This window comes from Battus philenor, unplaced genomic scaffold, assembly GCF_028537555.1.
Source record: "Battus philenor isolate CCGP_79_NKW_IND1 unplaced genomic scaffold, ilBatPhil1.0.hap1 SCAF_22, whole genome shotgun sequence".
Lineage (NCBI taxonomy): Eukaryota > Metazoa > Arthropoda > Insecta > Lepidoptera > Papilionidae > Battus > Battus philenor.
Window position 1 is genome coordinate 9,983,506 of NW_027181685.1, and position 23,995 is coordinate 10,007,500.

The 23,995-nt window shown below is 33.4% G+C and overlaps 1 protein-coding gene across 1 annotated transcript in view; it reads left to right on the forward strand.

Moving 5' to 3' along the window:
• Nucleotides 1-1,015: 1,015 nt before the first annotated feature.
• Nucleotides 1,016-23,995, forward strand: part of brat (brain tumor) — a 312,278-nt gene continuing 289,298 nt past the window's right edge. The window contains exon 1 of the mRNA XM_068767146.1: nt 1,016-1,032. The gene's annotated coding sequence lies outside the window, so the exon portion shown is untranslated. The remainder of the gene's footprint in view (nt 1,033-23,995) is intronic.

Below are 23,995 nucleotides of genomic sequence, written 5' to 3' on the forward strand. Positions count from 1 at the left end.
TGTCACGGTGTGCGTGATAGAACTCCTCCGAAACGGCTCGACCGATTTTCGTGAATCTTAGCGTGCATATCGGCCAGGGTGGAGAATCGGACAACATCTATTTTTCATCCCCCTAAATATTAAGAGTGGTCCATCCCTCATTTTTTTAATTTTAGACAATTTTTTTTATTTATTTTTTTATGGTACTGCATACAAAACTACATACAACCCTAAATTCTCATCCCTCTGCGATAAACCCTTATTATATATTTGTTTTTTAAGGTTTTCTGGAAATAACATACATGGCAAAACAACGTTTGCGAGATCAGCTAGTATCATATAATTAATAATGTGATTAGTAAGTGTGAATTATATAAAATCTTATTTCGGGTATCGAACCCGCGACCTATGATTGCAAGTCTTAGTCCCCTATTATTAGACTACTGCAACTCAAATGGCATGAGTGATCAAAATTTATTTTTGACTTGTCCATTCTTACTAATTACTGAATTATTTTTGGAGGGTTAGAGATAGAGTTAGAGTCTGTATAATTTGAATCGAATCTTTTGCAGCCTTAAAATTCTAAATAAGAGACACAACTTAAAAATAAACATCATAAAGTTTTTTTTTTAATATTAATTTTAGAATTATGAAATTAACATTTCTGTTTATATTTTATAATTTTCCTAATTGCCAAAAGTTATTTGTTTCTATTATATATTATACTTTTGGTTATGATTGTAAAAGTAAAGTAATGGTAGAAAAAATCTTTTGTAACTATTAAAAATTAAAATTAAAATTAACAATTAAGAACAGGTCAGTCTTGTGTGGTACAAAAAACGATAACATGTATTTTATTCCAATAATTAAAATATCATTCAGTCTGTCGAAGATATTAAAGCGTTCGAAATCCGAAATGTGGGTCAGCGATTTGATTATACAAGCAGAATTAATTAAGCGATGAAATTGCTTATAACAGTGTAACAATTAATTATGTTGACGCGAACTTTTTTTTTTGTTTACTGGTAATTAATCTTCGCCTGTTTTTCAAAGGTAAACTATCATTTTATGTTAATAGTGGGTTAACAAAATATTTTTGTTAATTTTATTTTTAGGCAAAGCAATTTAGACGATAAGAATATTTTAAATTCAATATAATACCATAAGTAATTTGGTCTTAGTTTAACTACTTTGTTTTTTTGTTATATTCAACTACAGCTATTTAAATATATATATATATATATATATATATATGTGTGTGTGTGTATATATATATATATATATGTGTGTGTGTGTGTGTATATATATATATATATATAGCTTTTTTGGTAGCGAATGCCGTGTACAAGGTTCTATTGGGAAAAGGAAACAAAAATTTGCAGAGTAACTTGAACTATTTTCAGTAGCCTATAAACTCCACCCATTTGACAGTTCATACGCTGCATAGATTGCATCCGTCATTATTAATTGACAGAAAATTTAATACATTTCTTTCACATTAAATCAGAAGATAAAGTGATCACTGTGACGTCACCATCATTATGTCAGCGTACAGAGGCGCATCACAAGTCACTGGTCTTTTCCAAAGATCGCCACGATGACCGGTCTTGCGTTGCCCGCGTCCCATGACTTTTTACGACCTTGAATATGTCATCGTGTCACATAGCAGGGGCCTAGATGCACTGCGTCTACAGTCTCGTGGTCGCCACTTGAGAACCTTTCGGCTACAACCACCGATAACTCTGGAAAATATCACTTAATTTATTTTTACTTTGCTACATATTGGTCTCTATCGTAGATTTCAAATTTGACAAGGTAGTGTTATAAGGACCAGGGCTTTTAATTTACTTTGTGGTTTGAATGGGAAAAGAAATGTATTCTTAATTTATTCTTTGCGTTTTATTTATTTTTTCTTCACTAGAACCTTCTTCGTGTATTTGTAATAGAGCCGCTCTTTAGTTTAAAAAAAAAAATTATGGTTAAGCTACGATAAATTTGCTTATTTATGTATACGAAATACATTATTAATGTAAATAAAATGTATTACAACATAAAATCATTTTTATAGTAAAGCAACGTAATTGAACTAGTTACCCGTAAGCCCTCATCCGCTTTGAGCGTGTTGTGGCAAACGCGACCGGATTAAAGAGTAGTGTAATGTTACACAACCTTTCACTTTTCATAACCTACTTAACGCGGACGACTTGCCATGTGGCCGCCCTGTCTAAACTACTTCAAAGATGTCTCTGCAACTTTAAAATCTAACTCAGTACACATGTTACACAAACCCCAACCTTATTACAATAGATTAAAGCTTATAATAAGCATAGCATTATTTACGAATAATTTTGTGTAACTAATATAGTTTAGTTTTCATTCGATTATAGAACGTATCATAAAGATTAAAGAGTTTAATATCACTTGGCTATGACATTCCCTAAAGAGTTTAGCTTTAAACGCAATGGATGGTGTGTCAAGATGAAACGCGGTTTTCGAAGGGGCCATTGACTCCTGTTTTAATAACGTTTATATTGCATATGAAACGTAAACATGACTTGTTTATGGATTATATTAACTAAGAGCCTGATCTTAGAAGTTAAATACTTTGGTTTATGATCTTAGGACGTCAGGTTGTACTCCGTGGGGAACACTTTTAATGAAAAAATATATGTAAACCTTACTATAAGGAAATTTACAATAAATTAGAAAGCACAGGCTACCTACCCACGTAAATGGCGTAATAGGCCCCCAATAGGCAGTCACTGGACGCGGGCAGCGTGTAACTGATTACCGAGGCGGTCTGGGGAGGCCTATAGACCTATAATATGGAAGTCTATCAGCTAACATGCTGCTAATGATGAAATTAGAAAGCCGTGTTCACATATACCAGTTAAATCAAGCCATTAAACCTTAAATGCATGACTTTTATATACTTCAAAAATGTATATATCTTGCAGAAAAGTACACTACAAGACAGGGGAAAACAGGAAAAAAATATAATATTTTTTGTACTTATTTATTTAAAAACCTTATATTGCAGTCATACAACACCATGCATTTACTTAAGTGTAGTACTCGTTTTACGTTTAAGTGTTATGTTGCAGTTTATCATCATTATCCATTTAAGAGTTCAGAAGGTTCGAACGCTTCTGTTGATACAAATACGTAGTTAAACTGAGTATCAACGAGATGTAGAACCTTTAAAAACGTGAATATAGTATTTAATCTTTTGCATCGACTCACAGGCATTCTATGTAAGGTGATCACTCTGAAATACGTTACGTTAATTTATTTTTGCTACTGAATTACGACAGGCCAATTACTTCTGGTTCTACATAGTCCACAGAACAGATAGTAAACAATATTAAATTTAATATGTAGTTCCGAATTTTTAGTTTAGTTATTTATAAGTTTTGTAACCATTGATAATTGAAAATGGGATACCATATATTAATTGATAGCAAATGTGCTACGAATTATGTGAAATAATGCTATTACGCATATAACCAATCATAGCGTATTTTTAAAAAAATTATTAGTAAGCTTCTGGAATAAACGGTAGACGCGGCGTGTGCCCCGTACTAGATGGACCGACGCCATAATCAAGGTCGCGGAACGTCCTTGGATACTGGCAATGAAAAACTGATCATTGACCGTCTTTGCTGGAAATCAATATTTTATGGAATCAGGCGTTACCTTGCGGAAGTTCATCCTAAGTAAGAAAAGGACCATTATTTAGCCACTTCCGCACATGTAGACGTAGTCGTGCAACAAAGTGCACCGCCCGCCAGCCCGCTGATAAATGCGTATGCGGCAAACAATGCGACTCACACAACCGCCACCGCCAAATTACTCAACACGTGTTTCACCCCTCCACGAGGCATCTTCAGGAGTTATGTTACATCGATTAGTGCCAAACACAGAGTCTTTGCGGAAAATCAATGTCTTATAATGGACGCCCATAATCTAACATGAATGAAAGGAGGTAATTGTAATAAAAAAAAAATTAAAAGCATTCATATAAAGTATTGGTTTAATAATCGATTTACCGGATACGTTTTGTTTCGAGCGATTGATACATCGCTGTGAATGTCTCATGGTTTGAACACGTATTGAAACTCGATCTGCGACATATGGTCATAGGGAATTTTGCATCGCTGACTTAATCGTACAGGTTTCTGAACGACTAAGAATTTTAAAACAGAATTGTCATTACATGAGACATTTTTTGTTTGAATATTTAATGAAACAAGAATATATTTTTTCAGTGGTATCAACGACTTGTGCCGAGTTTCTTTCGTCTGTTCTTGTGATGTCTGTGCATTTCATCTGAACACGTAGTAGTCTCAACATGACGTCAACGGGAGAAACAATCCAAAGAATTTAATATAAAGAATTTTAGAATTTCAATTTTTAACTTCCATTCCTTCTAGACTGCCTCATTCATTGACAATGTTATCTATACATATCCACTGAGAATCATTTACAATATTCACTTGTATACATCATGTGAAGAATGCCAAAAGAGCCTATTTTGATTGAAACTAGAATCAGATATCTCTACTATAAAGCGATCGCCGAGTCGAGTTTATTTTTGTGATCACTCTTAATATGTTCTTAATGTATTTAGTCTAGCCGTAAATCTTTATTACATACATTTATCACTCTGCATGTTAGCTTATAAATTATTATCACAACATTAAAATAACGAAAATCCTTTGACGTGATCCCTGTTGGATGTAATATAATTCTTCAAACGTTAAAACCAATTATCAATAGGTTCACACACTAAATTCTTCGCTGCTAATGTCATGGATTGTTTTAGAGACCATACATTATTTTTCAGAGGATGCCATACTATCTTAAACTAACCATAAATCATAACAATTTGGATTAAAATCGAAACTAGATAACAGCCAATCTTCAGATCAAATTGCAACAGTAAAGACTAAGTATAGACGACAAAGGCCACCGACGTAGCTCGAAGAATTGTTCGTTAGAAGAAGTAGTGAGCGGGGAATATCGCCCATGCAATCGATGGCTTGGTTTTTAAAACAGCGCCTACAAGCTGGTAGACATGTAGTGGGTAGGACCCCCACTAGGAGAACTGTCGACTTAGTTAAAGGCCTAGATCCTAAAGGAGATACCGCGGTCCCCCGTTTAGCGCAGAGGGCGACCACTGGGGGGGGGTTTTAGTGGGTAGGAATCCCACATACCCCTGTCCTTCCCCCAGAGGCAGGGCATCTTGAATACCGGAAGATTTCCCCCACCGAAAAAAAAAGGCCTATGTCTTGCACAGTTAGCGTCTATAGTCTGATATATGATGATAAAGTACGCACATTTAAACATATATTTGCGAGTAAAAAACTTTAAGTCATCACACAAACAGTATTACCACTTAATTAACAGACTATTTACATTGCTGTGTACAACTTTTTAGTATAAATCTATTTGACTAAGTAGTGAATGATACAAAAATCAATATGATATTATAACTAGAACCACACAAGACAGAGAAAGAGTAGTTAGAGATCAAAAGATGCACTGACCAACGGATGAGCGCCCGCGGACGCCTTAAGTGCACTCTCACCTCGCTGAAACACTTTAAACACTTACCGGTTCACTTTAAGTCCACTTGTCACGAACGCTCCCCGAGTACTTAAGCCGTAACTATTTTCATTGCGGAAACGCCTACACTTTCATTCTTTTCCATAGTTGTCTCTGACTTTTAAGTCTTACATTAAGGTTCCTTCTATTTTCTTTCTATAAAATTTTATTATTTTATTGTCATACAATGTATTTTTAGTGTATTTTTATTATATTTGGAATTATTAAAAATTGTGTACGTAAATTAGGTTAATAAAAATAGTTAAAAATACACAATCAACAACATTATCCATTAATTTTTTTTTTTTAATATTAAATAACGGTTATTTATTTATCAATGTACTGCTTTTTTCTTATGATAAAAATAGCGGCTGCAAAATTATAGAAAAGACAAAGATATTTCATAATTATTTCAAAGCAGACGAAATTTTTAAATGTTGACAATATATGGAAAACAACTTTTTTCAATTGATTTAAAGACAAATAATAGGTCTATACCAGACATTACATAAACATAGAATGATTGTGAAAAGGGTGAATAAATATATAAATAAATAAAACTTAGAATTCCAACCTTTTGTGGACGGTCGTTTCCCTATACTCAAAAAGAAATATCTCAGGTGTTGTATAAGAAAGTTGTTGATACCAAACATTTAGACAACTTGCTACGAATAGATGTTTTTTTTTAATTGAACATATTTTATAACGCTATCAATTTTCTCAAAGACTAATAATAATCAATAAGTCAAACTAACGCGTTTTGTATTCTAAAGTTATTACAATTAATCAAAAAAGTAATGTTTTGAATAGATTAATCAACCAGCAGTTTACACTTAGTGTAACTGTCATCAGAAAAAAAAATTGTTTGAGTTATATAACATCCTGTATAAATCGGTCCACGTGAACGTGACGCGCAATTATCCGAATGATCCGCACACGCTTGTCACGCTGGTGACCTCCGGGAGGTCATCGACCTCGCCACGGCCGTGGCGGATTTCCGCCTGTTTGTTTGTGATGCGCCATAGTAACAGCCATGCTGGACTTTACCGTCACAAGTTTATTTTTTTATTGGCCACGGTATTGAGGACCTCTCACACTCCCCTACCCAAATTTAAAACAGGGACAGGACATTTACATTTTTTTTTAATTATTCTTATCACATACTTTTTTATTTCTTTACTATTCTTTTATTCGTTATATTATCTAACTTTCCTCTTCTTTCATTGTATAATTCTCTAGCATTTCTCTATATACAAATTTCCTTTCATGCATCACGTCTCTTTCTTCACCTCATTCCACAAATATCACAGGTTTAGGTAACCATCACATTTTTTCGCTTTTAGCTTATTTTATATTATACTATTTTGTTCTCTTGTTTCTTATACTTATTTAATACAGGTAATCATATTTTATCATATATACGATTTTCAATATATTGACATTACTTTTGCCCATGACCTAAAACTTATCAGATAAATATAGCAATAGCGACTATGAACAGTGTTGTACGATTTAAAAGTACCTCTTAATAAACTTTTTAACAACGACTTTTTTAAATTAAAAATAAATTGTGTGTACATGACATTAATATGACTCGCATAAAAAGCGAAAAACTTAGTAATCATTAAAAGTTAAAAGACTTCTTTTTAATCAAAGATACTATAAGGCTATATCTTTAATCATGATTTGAATTTTATAACTGCAATCGAGTTAATTGTATCTACTCGTATAAAAACGCTATCTATAAAGGAGCCAAAGGTAATCAAGTGGTGCTAAAATGTACGATAGGGAAGGACAATTGACAGCTGATTCTCTTGAAATTATACAATTGAAAAATTTTATCAGCAATAAATAATTATTGCAGTGGTGTGACTCATGGCTCTACACTCTATTAACAATGTTTTATAAATAATATACACATATACATATTAGATACTCGTATATATATTTACAAATACCTCTGAAAACAAAGTTCCCTAAACCCTACATAACATTTAACAATCCACAGACAGTCAATACTGAGGCAAAACGAAGAAAAATCACAATTTGATTTTATTTAATTTTGAAATTCGAACAGGGCGCGCGTATTTGATTATTAAATTACTACAGAGTGGAGAGAATTTTTATGTGATAATACATTGTAAGAATTAATTACTCTGCTATATTAACCGAAACAGGCAGTACTGCATGTAATGGGGCCTGAGCCGAGGTTCTTGAGGCAGCCTTCGAGATAGGTTAAACGAGGTTTATACCACCTTCCTCGCTCTATCCAAACAAATTCGCGAAGTCAGTACATGCCAAGAAGAAAAAAAAACTATACCTAAGACATTTGTTTCAGCGATCTTAAAAAAATTGTGACTTCTCTATATTTTTGATCCGATCTCGTAAGAAAATTCCGGGCATAGCTATGACTCGTGGAGGGACTGTAAGCTTCAGACCTAAGATTAGAGATGACCTATTAATACGACTGCGAGGTAATATATATCCCAATAGTGGAGAAGTTAAATATACAACGAAACGTGAAGAATTAAAACAAATGAAACCAATAAACAAGCTCCCACATGACAGCAGCCTTCAAAATCGGCCATTGAACTTTTGAAAACTGCCTGTGCCATATTAATTAGCCAACTACAATAGCTAGTGCGTTAACCTCGAACAGGCAAATCGTTTGACCCTGACGAGGTCGTACGCCAAGGTTTTTTTTAAAGTTTTTCATAACCCGACGCGGTTATTGTTAGAATGAGGAAAAGATTAACTATCTTAGATACGAACCAAAATTGTGTTCTATACGTCTACTTACAGCCCACGAAAATGGTTTCTAAGAATTTTATAACATTTTGCATTTCCTTATATGTTTTTTTTTAGCACACGTGATCTGTATTAGCATTGACATTTAAATATATTTAATGTCACTGGTTTAAACTGTGGCACAAAAACTGCGGTGTGTTATTTGACGAATTTTATTTCATATTCTGTGAGTTATACAATAAAATAAATATCTTCACGAACGGTATGGTAACCGATCTTGCGATGCCCGCAAGACTCCGTGGCGTTGTTCGAAGTCACCTAGTGCCAGGTCTACTCTCGCTGCGTCTACCGGATCGTAGTTGCCACTCGAGAACCTTTTTGTTCTATCACCCACTAGTCACTTGAACCAATATGCCCCGCCCACTGCCACTTCGGACAAGCTTCGAGATAGGTCGGTGCTTTAGTTATACTACGGATCTCTTTATGTCTAATTCGAATATAAAACGAAGCTTCGAGCGTAACTCTCTCCATTGCTCTCTAGGTGACCCTTGAGCCTTAAGAAAACAACTATTTTAAAACGTACTAAATATTGAACGTAAATTTATATCTTTAATTACAAAATGAGCTGCCGTAAGTTAAGCGCAGACTGAGAGAGCATTGAGTCAATGGTATATCATCTGTCAACTCGCGAAGAAAATACGAATGTCTGCGCTATAAATTTAAATGTATCTTAATTGCTTTTAATTCTAGCTTGATATAGACGTGAGCAGTAGTAGCCCAGCGATAGAGAATTGAGTCTTGCGATAGTAGGTCGCGAGTTCGATTCCTGGGTTACAATGTTATACAATTCAAATTATGTGCATTAATTATATAGAATTGCCGCAAACAAGTTTCCTAAGGATTAGCAGCAGCATCATCTGCATACCGTAACACCATATCGCCAACCTACCAGCCCAGCGCGATTATAATATATTTCCATAGATATTTTTGGAGCAAGCCTATGTCTTGTAGTGGGTGCCTATGGACTAAAACGAAGACATATAACAAAATGGTTATTGAATTCATATAAAGTTACTACTGAACTTTTTATAAATGCAAGTGGCTAATTTTATATACGTACATAGCTTTATTCAGCCTTCGTTTAATTATGATAATTATACAAAAGAAGCTTCCTTTGCTTTGGTTTTAAAATGTATAAACAAATTGCCGATTACAATAAAATTGTTGTAACCTCAAAGATGTTAAGGCATTTTTTGGTCGAAAATTAAGTCGTCTATCGACCTTGTGGTTTATCGTCTTGCAATGTGCTTGCAGAACCAAGATCTGTACTATAGAACTTCAAGAGCTTAGCGGTCATCTGTTCTGCGCGATATGGCGTGCCCGCTGCCTCTCAACTGTCATAATTTTATCTATCTTGTTATCGAATATTCATCAGTTTTATCTATAATATTTCGTAATACAAAATTACGTAATATATTGTCGAATATATGTGAAATAATTAATTGACTATACTCTTAATGTTATGTATAGTTCATAAATCATTAAATCAAACTTTATATTTACAAAAGCCATTAATAGAGTAAGTAATACAGGGATGTTGCTTTTTATAGGGTAAGTAAATATACAGGGATGTTCCTTTTTATAATGGACGTATTAAATGAAAGACTTTACGGAATGATCATTACTATTTTGCCAACAAACACGACAACGAAGCGAGCCGACTTGTGCGGGGAAGTACCAAATGTATCAAAGAAGTAATGCTAAATGGTGTACCGTGAAGGCGATTATCTTAAATTTTGTATAAAACGTTATATTATTGGATGCGTTGTCGTTTCTTTCCCTTCTGTCTTATTTTAATCATTTATTTATACTATTTTCTAATTTTAAACATTTACAGATATAATTCATATATATCAGTTATAATAAAAAAGAAATTGAGTCTAATTTCATGCAAGCTAGAATGCAATTGAGCTCCTTAATAAAGATATCCTTCAACATAAAACTACAAGTGTTTCTTATGCACTATTATCTCAGAAGAGTGTGAAACAAAAGAAGGTAATCACATCTACAATGTAATAGAGAAATTCTTTTTCAAGATTTAAAATCTTGTTATTTAAAATTAAAATTAAGTGACGGAACAAAAACTAAAAAGATTTGTATACAAGTTTTTGTTTAATAAACTTTTATTAATAAGTAGAGCCAGACTTTTAACTTGACCAGAAAACATGTGGTCAAATAAACAGGTATTTTTTAATACCACATACTTTCTTTACTATTAATACCTAGTCTCCATTATCTGGTTGTGTGCAGGCGATATGGTCAGAATAGCTTAATATTAGTTGGTAGCGTTTTCAGATTTAGAAAATAGACTTTTCAGTGTGTGCTGTTTATAGGAAATGCAATAATTACTTCCATTACCAAATTTTAAAAGTTTATAATAGCGGTATGTGTCTCTTTATTATAAGTATAATTTTTGTGTTATCGTTTTGTGTTTTCATAAATTATTATACATTACTTTAATTATGTGTTTAATTAATATTTATATATTATTACGTGACTCTGTGTTTGGCACTTATCGGTGTGATATGGCTCCTGAGGATGCCCCGTGGAGGGGTGAAGCACGTGTTGATTGATTTAGCGGTGGTAGTTGTGTAATTCGCATTGTTTGCCGCATACGCATTTATCAGCGGGCTGGCGGGCAGTGCACTTTGTTGCACGACTACTACTGCATGTCCGGAAGTGGCTAAATATTGGTCCTTTTATTACATATATTATTATTATTAAATAATGGCATTATTAATTACAAGGATATCATATGTTTCATTCAGGTTAAAATGTCTTTTCATAAGTGATGTAATCGAGCGCTTTGTTAAGTGCGTCGCGTGACGTCATAATGACGGCCCGCGGTTCGAGGATCGACTATAAAGTTTTATCGCGGTGTTGCCGACGCGCGACTTGCGTTTCATTGCGCCGTTTTGCGTCACTGATACAACACTATCGGGGCTGAGAACCTATTGCCGGTCGGATACTAACGTCACCGAAGAATCGTTACCAGGTCTATACCTAGAATGATTCTTTTTATAAAAGATTTCCTCAGCACTTTTTTTACATGAGACTATTTTTTGTTCATTGGTACAAATACGAAATCTTGCTAAAGATTCTAATTTTATACAACATGATTTTTTTCTCTACATTCTTTCGTAGGCAATGAAAGGATTGTGTTGGATTCCTCTTATAGTCTACCGTTTCGCTTCTTTTGGCGCTTGTGCAAATGCATCTTTCTTGCGTATTAACTTAAGAAAAAAGCTTTATTTTTTAATTTAACCCTCTGACTCCGCTACGAAGGACATGCTATAAGGTATGATAAATAAGAAAACTTAGCAAGGAAAATCCTACTTTGTATACTTATATTCCAGGACATAGAAAATGAGTAATGCTTGATTCATATACAACCCCAGTCTTCTAATAACGCAGGCACAACTGCCTTGTACTTTATGTCTCAACAACTTAGAGCAAAACTAGAGCTTTCCACGTGTTACAGTGCGAGCGGAAATAACACATCCCTCGACCTCCAGGTCTACGACTGCTGTTGAAAAACGTTGATGGTGTAAGTCATGTCTCATGAGGCTATATAATTCTAATAGGCTGAATACATTCTACTTCATTGGAGTAGTATCTATATATCTCTATAATTTATTATATATAATTTATAGCATGAACAATCTACCCTTACCATTTTCTTTGTTTATTCCCTAGAAGCGAGAATGATGCAATCTATTATTTACGAAACTTCATAAAGAACACCTGTCTAGTATTTCTGAAAATAAAAGTAAAGGACATATAAAAGCGTCTATATATTAATAAGAAGTTATTCCAGCACCAGTGTTATTGAATTCCAGAAATATCTTTCGATATTAAATCTCGTGTTTTTTGTATGAAAAAAAACACGGTGAAAGAAACCATTCGCGCGTCACTTCTCCGCTCTCACATTCACTCTGTTATTTATTTCACTCGTCCTCGCCTACTTCGAACAAAGGAGATAGGGAAAACTATTATAAGCTCGAGAAAAACATACCTGTGACGTAAGTTACAAGCGGGAGCGATTTTGATTTTAATTTCATTTTTTTTAATTACAGATTTCGATTTAGTACTTTCTATGTTGAAGTTTATCAGCTACTGTGAATTTTGGTTTTTAAACTAACTAGCTATACAAAAAAAAAGTTGCAGTATAAAAGTTAAAAAATACTTTTTTCAATTCTTCCGTAAGGATAATGAAAATATTATGCGAAACATTATAACCACATATACTAATCATATAAGGCACTGTTACCTCAATCATTGTATACAATGAAATTTTGTCAGTTATAAAGAATGCAACATATGAAGCTTGCTGTTCAGACGTATTTCCTATTAGCTAACTTAATGGCTTGTCCTATTCCAAAAGAAAAACGAATTTATGTAACATATCAGTGTGATCATTAAATATTGTGCGGTGTGTGTATTAAACGACGATTTGAATTCGGAATGCGTGAAGATTAAAACGCGCTATACTCAATGCAATCAGTCAAAAACGCTTAGATTCTTATGATATTTTTAAAATTTAAAATTAGAAGCTTTTAAGAATGATTAGTAAATTTAAAAAAAGACAAATGATACTGGTTAATAAATTCTCAAGTTATAACGTATAGAAAGAATCAATTTATACATTGCTTACCATGATGAAGCATTTATTGTGAAAATATTTTTAAAAGTGGGCAATGCGATTGTAAATTTATTTACGATTTGCTTTAATACAATGACACCGTTTGTAATAGTGAAGTAAATTAAAATCTAGTTACAACTATGTTAATTAACTCACAAATTTTTATTCTAACATTTTAACTCTTTCGTTTATTTATAATTTTATGTTTAATTAGTTAACCCGACTTCGTTCCTTCGCCAATGAATTAAAATTTACACTTTTTTTTTAAATGGTTAAATTCATACAAATGTTATTTTTTATCAAGATATTAAACCTTACTAAAATTTAAATAAATTTAAAGTTTTATTTCTTCGTTTTATTTCAGTTTTAGTTCTTTATTGATCGCTATCATTTTTCAAAAGTTTTTATCCTTGCCCGAAGGAAAACAAATTTAAAAACACTAAAATCATAAAAATATATTTTATGATGATTTAAATATCTATTCATATATATACTATGCACATATATTTGCATTTATGTGTGTCAAAAAGCGCGTCGCTTATAACTTGTAGAGAAAACATTCGCTGGAAGAATAAGTCTCGTGACTTACCTCCGGGGCCTTATCTCCTCGAGACTCGACGAGGCCGGTTCCAGTTGTTTTGATTTGTAGTCGCGTTATGGGGCCGACGTGGGGAGACTACTGAGTGGACCGGACGCAAAGGGATATAATAAATTCGAAAGTTTTTTCGGAACTCATCAAAGTCGGGAAGTTTGTTTGCGGGGCCATGGAGAAGTTATGGGACGTTTCTACGATGTCTTGGTTGGCTTAGGCCTATCGTGTGTAACATAGTTGTACTATTCTATTGTATCTCTCTTTTTGACGACCATAGAACACTGGCTTGCCACTTATAATTCCAATAGGACCGTCAGGTGTCACATTGTCGTATGTCTAACTTGTGGGCGAACTTCCACTCCAGATCCTTCAGGCCTACCTCTCACCTATAATAATCCTATGGTTGAAATATGAATAAATAAATAAAAAACTACAACCTTTTAATGACACTTGTCTCTTGAATATTTGATCGTTGGTTAAAATGATCTTATTTTTTATAATTATTTCCGCATAAACCACAATATAGAAAAACCTTATTATCTCTATGATTTAGTTAAACTTGAATTATCTATTCATGTGAAATAGGGGCTAGATATTCGCCCGCATACGTTATCATGCAAATACAAGGCCGCTCCGTGACCTTGTGCGTCTGATATCGGATGAAGACCACGTACATTCAGTTATTACGGGCAAAGTTACCTAAGAGAATATGTTACATTGTATAGAAAATACAAAGAAAAATATAACCACGCGATATCATTGTATTGATTTCAAACATGACACTTATCTTATAAGTTGTTAAGACTGTCTGTATACTTTTATCAAATTCATAATAAAAAAATCAACTTTATTTCAAGACACTGACCAATACATATAATTTTAAATGAATAAATTTTTTCTGTAATATTTTTAAATCTGCATTTTTCTTCTATTAAATCTTTTGTAAAGTATTAGGAAACATATAAAAAAGATGAAAAAAAATTGTTTTTAAATTACGGCATGATCGTGGGAAAAAGGAAATTATTTCACCTATATTCGTCGTCGTCATTGCTTCAGTCTGGAACCGCCCACTGCAAGGTATAGGATTCCCCCAAAGACATCTATGGAAGGATATACCATAATCGCCTCACTTGGCAGTCGAGTTGGCGATCGCAGTTTCATATTATGATACTCAGAGGAAGCTGCTGCCTGTACTCTCAAAATTTGTTCGTGAGCAGTAGCAATCTTATATAAATAATGAACAAAGTGTGAATTATATAAGATTTTAACCTGAGAATCAAACCCGCAACCTACAATCGCAAATCTCTACAGACTCTTTTATTATAGATTTTTATAATTTTTGTTATTAAATTTTTAGTACCACGATGTTTCAAAAACTTTGTTGTGTTAAGAACATTTATTTCAACTCAAAAGTTATACTATTCATCTTGTCGATATTTATTATTAACTAATATTTAATGACCTAATCTCTCAATTTATGTGCAATGAAGTGTATTCAATTCTGAAGCAAAAGATAAAACACAAAGCGAGTTATGACGATCGATCCACTCCATCTGACATTGCATAATATATCTCAAGCTTAGTCTGAGTAAAACACATTATGTGTTCACGTAGAATATAAAGCTGTTTCACATAAACTTGCTTGCAACGTGACAGGCTCAGTAAACACGTTGGCTGGAATACGGTTGAGTGATTGCCTCGTTTTGACATCGTGGACTGGAGCTCAAGTGTTCAATGATTTTATTTAAAGTAAATTATTTCAAAACGATTGTTCACTATATATAAATCTATGTATATAAAATCCTGTAAAAGACAAACACATTTATAGGTAAAGAATATTTAATGAAATCGGGCATTACCCTGCGGAAGTCCATCCTAAGTAAGAAAAGGACCAATATTTAGCTACTTCCGCACATGCAGTGGTAGTCGTGCAACAAAGTGCACCGCCCGACAGCCCGCTGATAAACGCGTATGCGGCAAACAATGCGAATCACACAACTGCTACCGCCAAATCACTTAACACGTGTTTCACCCCTCCACGGGGCATCTTCAGGAGTTATGTTACACCGTTTAGTGCCAAACTCTGTGTTTGGCACTAACTATTGTTACTAAGTGGCTAAATAATGGTCCTTTTCTTACTTAATAAAAAGAAACTATACCTGGCAATATACAAATAACTACTGGAGGAAGCCTGCACCCAAAGAAGGGTCCAAATAAAAAAAAACTTATATTAACAAACTGACATTAAGCGAACATTAAACATTAATAGAACTGTGACTTGCGATCTTAGGTCGAAGATTTAATTCCCGAAATACAATCTTAAATAATCTACACTTTGTAAATTAATTATATAGGATTGCCACTGCTTACAAATAATTTTATAAAGGATGGACAGTAGTGTCCTCCGCTATTATATCACATAGCGATCGTCTGTTTGCCAAAGATAACGATTATGGTATATCCCCAATAGAAATCTTTGCGGAAGGCCTGTGCGTTTCAGTGGGCGTTTATGGTTTGAAACGACTAAACATTACTTACATAACTGGCAGTGTAATATTTCAACGTTTGGAAATAAAGGGCTCCATTCATTCGTATTTAAATTATATATATCACATAGAATACATTTTTGAAATGAAGAAAAATACTTTAAATCTGATGCTCAAAAATACACAGATTATTTTATGATTCTTTTTCTTTTCATCCGATACTACCTACCTACCTATCTACCTGCCTACCCTGAACATCAGCATAATGACCAGGCTTTCCGAGTGTGGGGCATACCCACGGCTTGTCTACCGACTTATTGCCACCACTTGAGAACCAATCCCAACAGCATTCGGTTGCACAAGGTATTTAGGTAACTTAAAATAAAATTATGATTTAAACCTTTACAAGACAAGTTGCACACTTATCATCCATCATCGTCATATCATCAATAGGCCTCTTCTGCAGATTTCTATTAGGAACATTTCTCCTAATATTAACCATTCCAATAATCTGTGATATATAACGAATATATTTAATTCAAAATTACTGATAATAAAAAATTTTTAATGAATTTTTTTAAAGTCCTCAACTGGCCAGTTTTAAAATAATTTTAAAAATCGAATTTCTTCCATCCTCACTGTCCCAATTTTGCGCCATGCGACTTTTATTTATTCGTAAATATAAAATAAAACTTCTAGAAAATACGGTATAAAGACTCTGAAGAAAAATTGGTTGCTTAAAATAAAGCCGTGCCAAAGAAAAATGGACCCACTGCTTCTCTCAACAATTTTACTGGACAAAGTAATTTTAAATTTGATTTTTACTACAATTTTTTGTATATTAAAAAGTTTCAGTATCAGCTCTTGTATATTTTTCTGTAATAACAAGGACTTTCTTTAACGTACCAAAACCATGTGTAACGAAGCAATGTTATGATAGAGCCATATCACGTGTTTTCGTGTGACCGACCTCGTGAGTTTAAAAAAAAATCACACAAATAGTGACACGGGTTGTAACATGCACGACTTTACGCATAGATTGACACATTTCGCATTTTTATTTGAATATTTTAATCTAGTTTCGAGTTAGCCTTTTGCGATGCCGCTAAAATCTACGTACATTAAGCCGTGACGCATGGACCGTTGCATAAATTGTGTACTTTTAAATTTTCCGTTTGATGCTTAGCGAACGAGAGTGACGTGTGAATTTTTAAATTTATTCTCTGGTATTTATTTATAGTTACCCTGCAACTTATACCAACAAATTGACCATTACTTTTTCTTCATCGTTATCATCATAATCATCACATCAACCGATAAACGCCCATTGCAGGGTATAGGTTTCCCCCGAATTCCGCCACGACGATCTATCTTGCAATGCACGCATCTAGCAACTTTGACTACGTCGGCTTATCAAATGCGCAGTCTACCCACGCCGCGTTTTACCGGCTCTTAGTCGCAATTCGATAATCTTTTGGCCCCAACGGTTTCCATCATCATCCTCGTCGCGCTGGGACACATTGAAATAATGTAATAATAACAATTCAAAAGTTTAGTCGCTCAAATGAATCGAATTCAACTTCGACTTTCACGCATCTTATACATCTAACCATTATACAATTGGGGTTATTAAACTAATTTTAGCCGTAGGGCGTCCAGTGCTACCACACGTACACGTAAGTTACTTCCAAAGATTTCCAATAAGACCATTCCAGCTTCTATCGACGATCACAGCAAGGTCGTCTGTCCTTGTCTTATGTATTGACGTCTCACGCTACGAATGTCGCCCCACTCCACGACATAACCTTAAAGCGTCAAACAATGGAAAATTAAATAAAGAAAATTTTAAATCTCCAAAAATGATTAATGTAAAAAGTAAATTTTATAAATGATAATATGAAGAACGTAAAAAGGAGAAAATGAAAGATATTCTGAAGGATGAGAGACAGAGGATGTTGATAAATTATAAATTGAAAAAATTCTTATTGAAAGTATAAGTTTCTGTCCAAAAAATAAAATAGGGAGAGCGAGAGGCCCCCAAAAGTGGGAATCAATACAAAAAGTAAACCATAAGGCCTCAACGGCAATATATTTATCGCGCTGTATGACCTGCCCATTGCACAACATACCAATACGCTATGACGGCTACCTCCGTTCGTTCCTTATATAAATCTCCTCATTCCTAATTACATGTTTAATCATTTGTTATATAAGCAAATCGAATATTTATTAACATAAGCAATAACAATTAAAAACATTTGTTTGTTTTAATACAAATAAACGCTTTGTAAATGTTTAATTCAATTAACCGAATCTCTTTGAAATTTACAACCAAGGTTGCGGCGTCCTTAAGAAGGTTAAAGCGGGTATTGACCTAAGTTTTGGTTTCGTTAAAATATACATTGCGTTACACTAACGAGATGTAAAGTTGTGACGTCATTGTGTGAGTGCGGACGAGTCTTAACGTTCTATACTAACGTCACATGTGTAATAATATGCTAAAAACATATTCCTACGTTTATTTATTTAGTGTTCCACTTTAAATCATTTATGATGATTACTTTTGTACGTCAATAGATGAATGCTATAAGCCCTAACTTTGTAATAAACTAAAGCCATAACAAGCGACCGTGTGACATTATTCTTTAATTTAAAATTAAGATTCAGTTCTGTTTTTGTGATTACATTTAATACGTACTACGTAAAATAATCCTAAGTTATCCTGATTCCATTTTATAGCTTCGTAAACATTTCTATTTGTTATCTTTAATTCTATTCTTGTTTATTCGGGGCTTTCTTACATATCTAGGATTGTATACGTAAATACTTTAAAATTTTTAATAATTTTAAATTAGTAATTAAAAACTATTTTTCATTTTTTAATCTAATAGGTCGATTGTACGAAATAATGTACGAACAAATGTACAGAAATAAAAAAACGTATGTAGAAATAAAGTAATCATATGTTTATGTATATATATTTGTGTAGGAATATGTAGTCACAAATTCAGCATCACAAAGCAAGTTATATAACAAAAGCTGGGCGATCGAAACGGTTTCTCAATTTATTAACATAACGACTGGAAATTTTGCAAGGCAGCTATAAATCTACTGTGGCATTTATCGGGAGCCCATTATGTCGTAAAATTATTAAATATAGTATATTTCGTCAATTTTGCTTGAGATCTTTATATAAAATTATGACCTGCTTGACCTATGATGTAATTGATATAGCGGGTCGGTAATAAACGACAGTGGGCAGGCAGGTCACAGCGCGTTGAACTGGTGGCGACTGGAGTCTTAAGGTTTTGGTCTGGCGATCCTATACCAGCAGGCAGAGCGCAGGTCTACAAGGTGGATAGGGGGCTATGTTAACGTCATGTGAAGACGCTAGATGCAGCTCCCTTCCGACAGGTCTTATAGTAAATTTATGTGGAAGGCCTGTGACAGGCGGTGAATCTCCTATGTTCGAAATGATCCATAGTGATAACGACTTTTGTATTTGGAATAGCGAAGTTTACTTTTAAATGTCATCATAATTACAACCAATATATAAGACGGCATGTTAGCAAACAGCGAAGAAAGGCCTTCAGCCTTCATTCTTCATAAGTAGCAGAGATACATAAGGATGTAATATAAATAATTCAAAAGCTTAATCTCGCTTATGATCCAAATTCATCTTCAACTTTCGCAGACCCTATACTCTAATCATTAAACTTGTTATTTATCATTATTTCAACCACAGGAAGTCCCCCTCACCCTGTAGATTCTTAATATGACCGGCAAGAACCGGCCTATCCATCAAGAAGTCCATCTATCCACTCTGTAGAAGGACTTACACTTCGATTGCTGATCCGTGATCTCCACTCCGTAATCTAAAGGCCTCTGTTTAGTATATTTAATATAAATACTTACCTTACGTATCAATGCATACATTATTAGATTAATTTTATTACTTACATAACAAAAACATTTCGATTTAATTTAAATAATAAAGGAGCATAACTTAAGTAATATTTAAAATTCTATTTCCATCGCATGTACGTCATAAACTCGTTTTTAATATATTTCGTTGTAAAAAACAAGTTTATTTTTGATATAATATTAGAAGTTATCAAGAAGTTTATTGCGAGAAAAATTGTATAAATCGGTCACAGCTTGCCCAATCTCTAATCGGCCGAAGGAAATTACAACGTGATTTCAGCGCGTACGTAAAAATTAATCGACGTCATAGCATCTTAATCGATTCTGATACTCGTTTAGTATCGAGCGTGCCGTTTTCGATCCATTATCGTTACGATAATGCTTGACTTGGACGGCTTTCGCGATTGGATGCTCAGCTGTAAACGATTAACGAATATATTTTTTAAGGTTAGTTGAAAAATCTGACGAAATAACTCGGGCAACAGCGATAATAAGATTCTTACAAGTATTATCGATTCAGTATTACCTTAAGCCGTTGTTGTTTTATCGTGTGTAAAGTTTTTACAAAGTAAGGCTTTGTCTGGCATCGAACCAACTAACTACGATGGGAAGCTAACATCACCATGTCATTTGTGGGCACAAAGATCACCAATCTTACGCTTAACTATGTCATCGGACCACGTATCGGGGGTGCGGCTACGAGGCAGTAGTCCACCACTCGGGAACTTTTCAGCCCCAACCGAAGTCATAGTCCTATACAACTAGGCCATTCGCTTAAAACACGACTACAAGAAATCAACTTGCTTAGAGTCTAGATATGTTGACAAACCCGCGTCAGTTTTAAAAACTTTGCAATAAGTCAACCACAGCACTGATATAGGAGTTCAACCTGAAAATAGTAATATGAAGTAGTGACGAGTGGTCATACAAATTGTATTGTTGAAATCCGAGCCAATTGGACATTGCTAAGACGTTTTATATAGCACTAGTTATTAAGAAAGATCAAAAAAAAATGTTTCAATAATCAAAAAAAGAAGAGTTTTATAAGACCACTATTAAAATGAAAATAACAATGATTATTTTGTTCAAATTCCAAAAAAAAATTAAAGATTTCAGTAACTAAATAATTGAAAAGGGGAGTTTGGTAACTTAAGTACTAATGAGAAAAAGAAAACACCGTTCCACGTGAAAAGCGTCCATCATTCAGCCTCTTCCGAAAAAGTTAATTTACGTGGAAGTCCTATGTGTGAACGCTTATAAAAGAAATCTATAAGAGAATCTATATCCAGCTGTGTATAAGTACATAACATTTCCTTCCGATTTGCAAGTTCTCTAATTTCGAAAGGAGTTTATTCATAGATCTACTATGAATTGATTTTGTCAGGATAAGAAAAATGAAAGAAGACTGATTTGTGAGAAAGACTAAACAGTAAAAGATTTTATGATAGAATACTCTTTCATCATATACAAATATACACGTAGTATTCTTCGAAAAGATGTATATTAATCAATAAATGAAAATCATAGAATTATGATATATCTCGTTCATCATATATAATCATAGTTATGATATATCTCGTATGTGCCGCTCTTAGAAGGTCGTCTATATAGTGGCCCGTATTCACAAAGAACCCACACTTCATATAACATGCACGTTGGCAAATACGAAACCTCTTTACACGATTGTATTGGGAGTACACGAATAGGTTAAATAGTTTGTTTTATTAATTAAATGTGGACTTTGCGGTAACATCTTATCTCTCTGTCTAATACTCCCTTTCTCTATTGTAATGTATCGCATAAATTACAAACTAAAACATTAATTTCTCCATATATATATTTTTAAAATCTTAACATCTGTTTTACTTGTACTTAAAAGTTATACTGGCAATGTGTCAATATACAGCAATAACGAGATCTAAAACCATCGAAAATGGGAGACGAAACGAGAAATTTCTTTTTTACATTAATCTTACTTCATATTTCATGTAATTTACAAAATTCTTCTTTCAAAAAAAAAGAAAAACATTTGATATTCAATTCTGTTTTATATTTATATTAAATTTATATCTATATTTTTAAAAAAAAATTATTGAAAATACCTGTTTTGTCAATAGAGACAAAAATGTAACAAAGAAGCGTAATTAAATAAAATATATTTCCTTTATCAATGTTTCTATTCGACCTAGATTCCTTCTGACGTAGGATGAATAGGGTATAATTAGGTTTGCTGACAAAACTGCTTAATGTTCATAATTTGTACATATCGTACTTCTATTGCGATATAATACACGATGCTAAAAATGTGTATATGTACAGTTGCTTGCAATTTTAATGGTACAAAAAAATACAAATTCTAGATAATACATTCACATATATGTAATTTTGTAATCAAGTGAAAGAAATTGATAATATGAGTGAACACATTAACTCTATTTATCATCATCATTATTTCAGGCAAAAGCCTTCCCCTAGATATCCAAGACCGGTTGAAAACTGGTCTACATACTGACGCTATTATTTAATCGATACAAGAATATAAAATTGGATTTTTAATAATAAAAAAACCACTTACTGCATATCAATTTAATACAATACATGCATTTACGGTACATGTATCAAATATACTTTTTTTTATTTTTGCCTGTGTCTGTTTGTTACTGCTAATCTCAGAAATGACTAGACCGATTTTCGATTTTCTTAAACGAAAAAAAAACACTTCATAAATTTAAAGATGCATTTACATGAAACCACTTTTAAAATAGACGCGCCAGCAACATGTTATTTTTAATATTTTTTAGCACTTTCTTATCGGCTGACAAAAAATTTCGCCTCAATTTATTTCTTGCTGTGCTTTGTTATCTACTTGCCATCGTTATTTCAAAAACTTACCAACTAAACAAAGTCAAAGAGAAACGGTCAACAACAACGGCTCTGGAGAACTCGATACATGTAGACGCATTCTTACTTCTTTATCACTAACAATGATATAAGTTCTACATTTACTAGGATTATAAATCTTTGGCAGAAGAACCAAAGTTTCAGACGCTCAAAGAATTGCTGACCTAAAGTGGTAGTGGGTGGGGCACTTTGCTCTTGCAACCGTTGGCCGTTGAAGTTGAAAGTTTCTTGAGTGACGAACACAAGCCGACGACATTACCAATTTACCATCACTGGATGCCGTAAGCGCAAATATGGTCATCGTAACGATTTTAGAATGAAGCCTATACTTTACAGTGGTCGTTTATCTTGCAAGTGTAATATATAATTTAAATCAGTGTAGAAAACAGTACAATGTAATCTAAACAACAGTTTATCAAATAAATAATGTAAATTTACCAGATGTATATAAACAATACATTCAACAATTCATTGTAATTATTACAATACATAATGCCGGCGCTCGTCTACGCCATTTCCGGGGCCGCTAAACTCCGTCGTTTTCACGTGATATTATCTATTTATACACGTATCAACTCAAGGCTTTGTCTCTCGATTATTCGTAACGTCTGATTTTAATTCCCTGAAGGCTATATATGTATTTTTACGCTTGGTTGATTTATATAACAACAGGTGGAATAACAAGTTGGTGTTACAGACGATGAATATTTTTTATGAGCTATTGTTTAATAATCATTAATTTTTATAATACACGTTAAAAATGTAAACGAAGAAATGTTTATTACAGTATTTGGTCATTTTTAGGAGTCAAAAAAATGGATGGTACGTACGTGAAGTGAATCGCAAGACGTTCATGTAGACAGATGACTGTCTAATGATTGTCGGAAAATATAATACTTTTGATGGCAGCTTTTAATTGGTCTTATTGAAAATCTTTGTGGTAGACCTATATCTAGCAGTAGATATTTTACCGCCAAAATGATTATAAAGCTAATTATAGTGACATTAAATTGGCTAAATTAGGTTCAGCCTCCAGTAAAACATTACCAAAGTCAT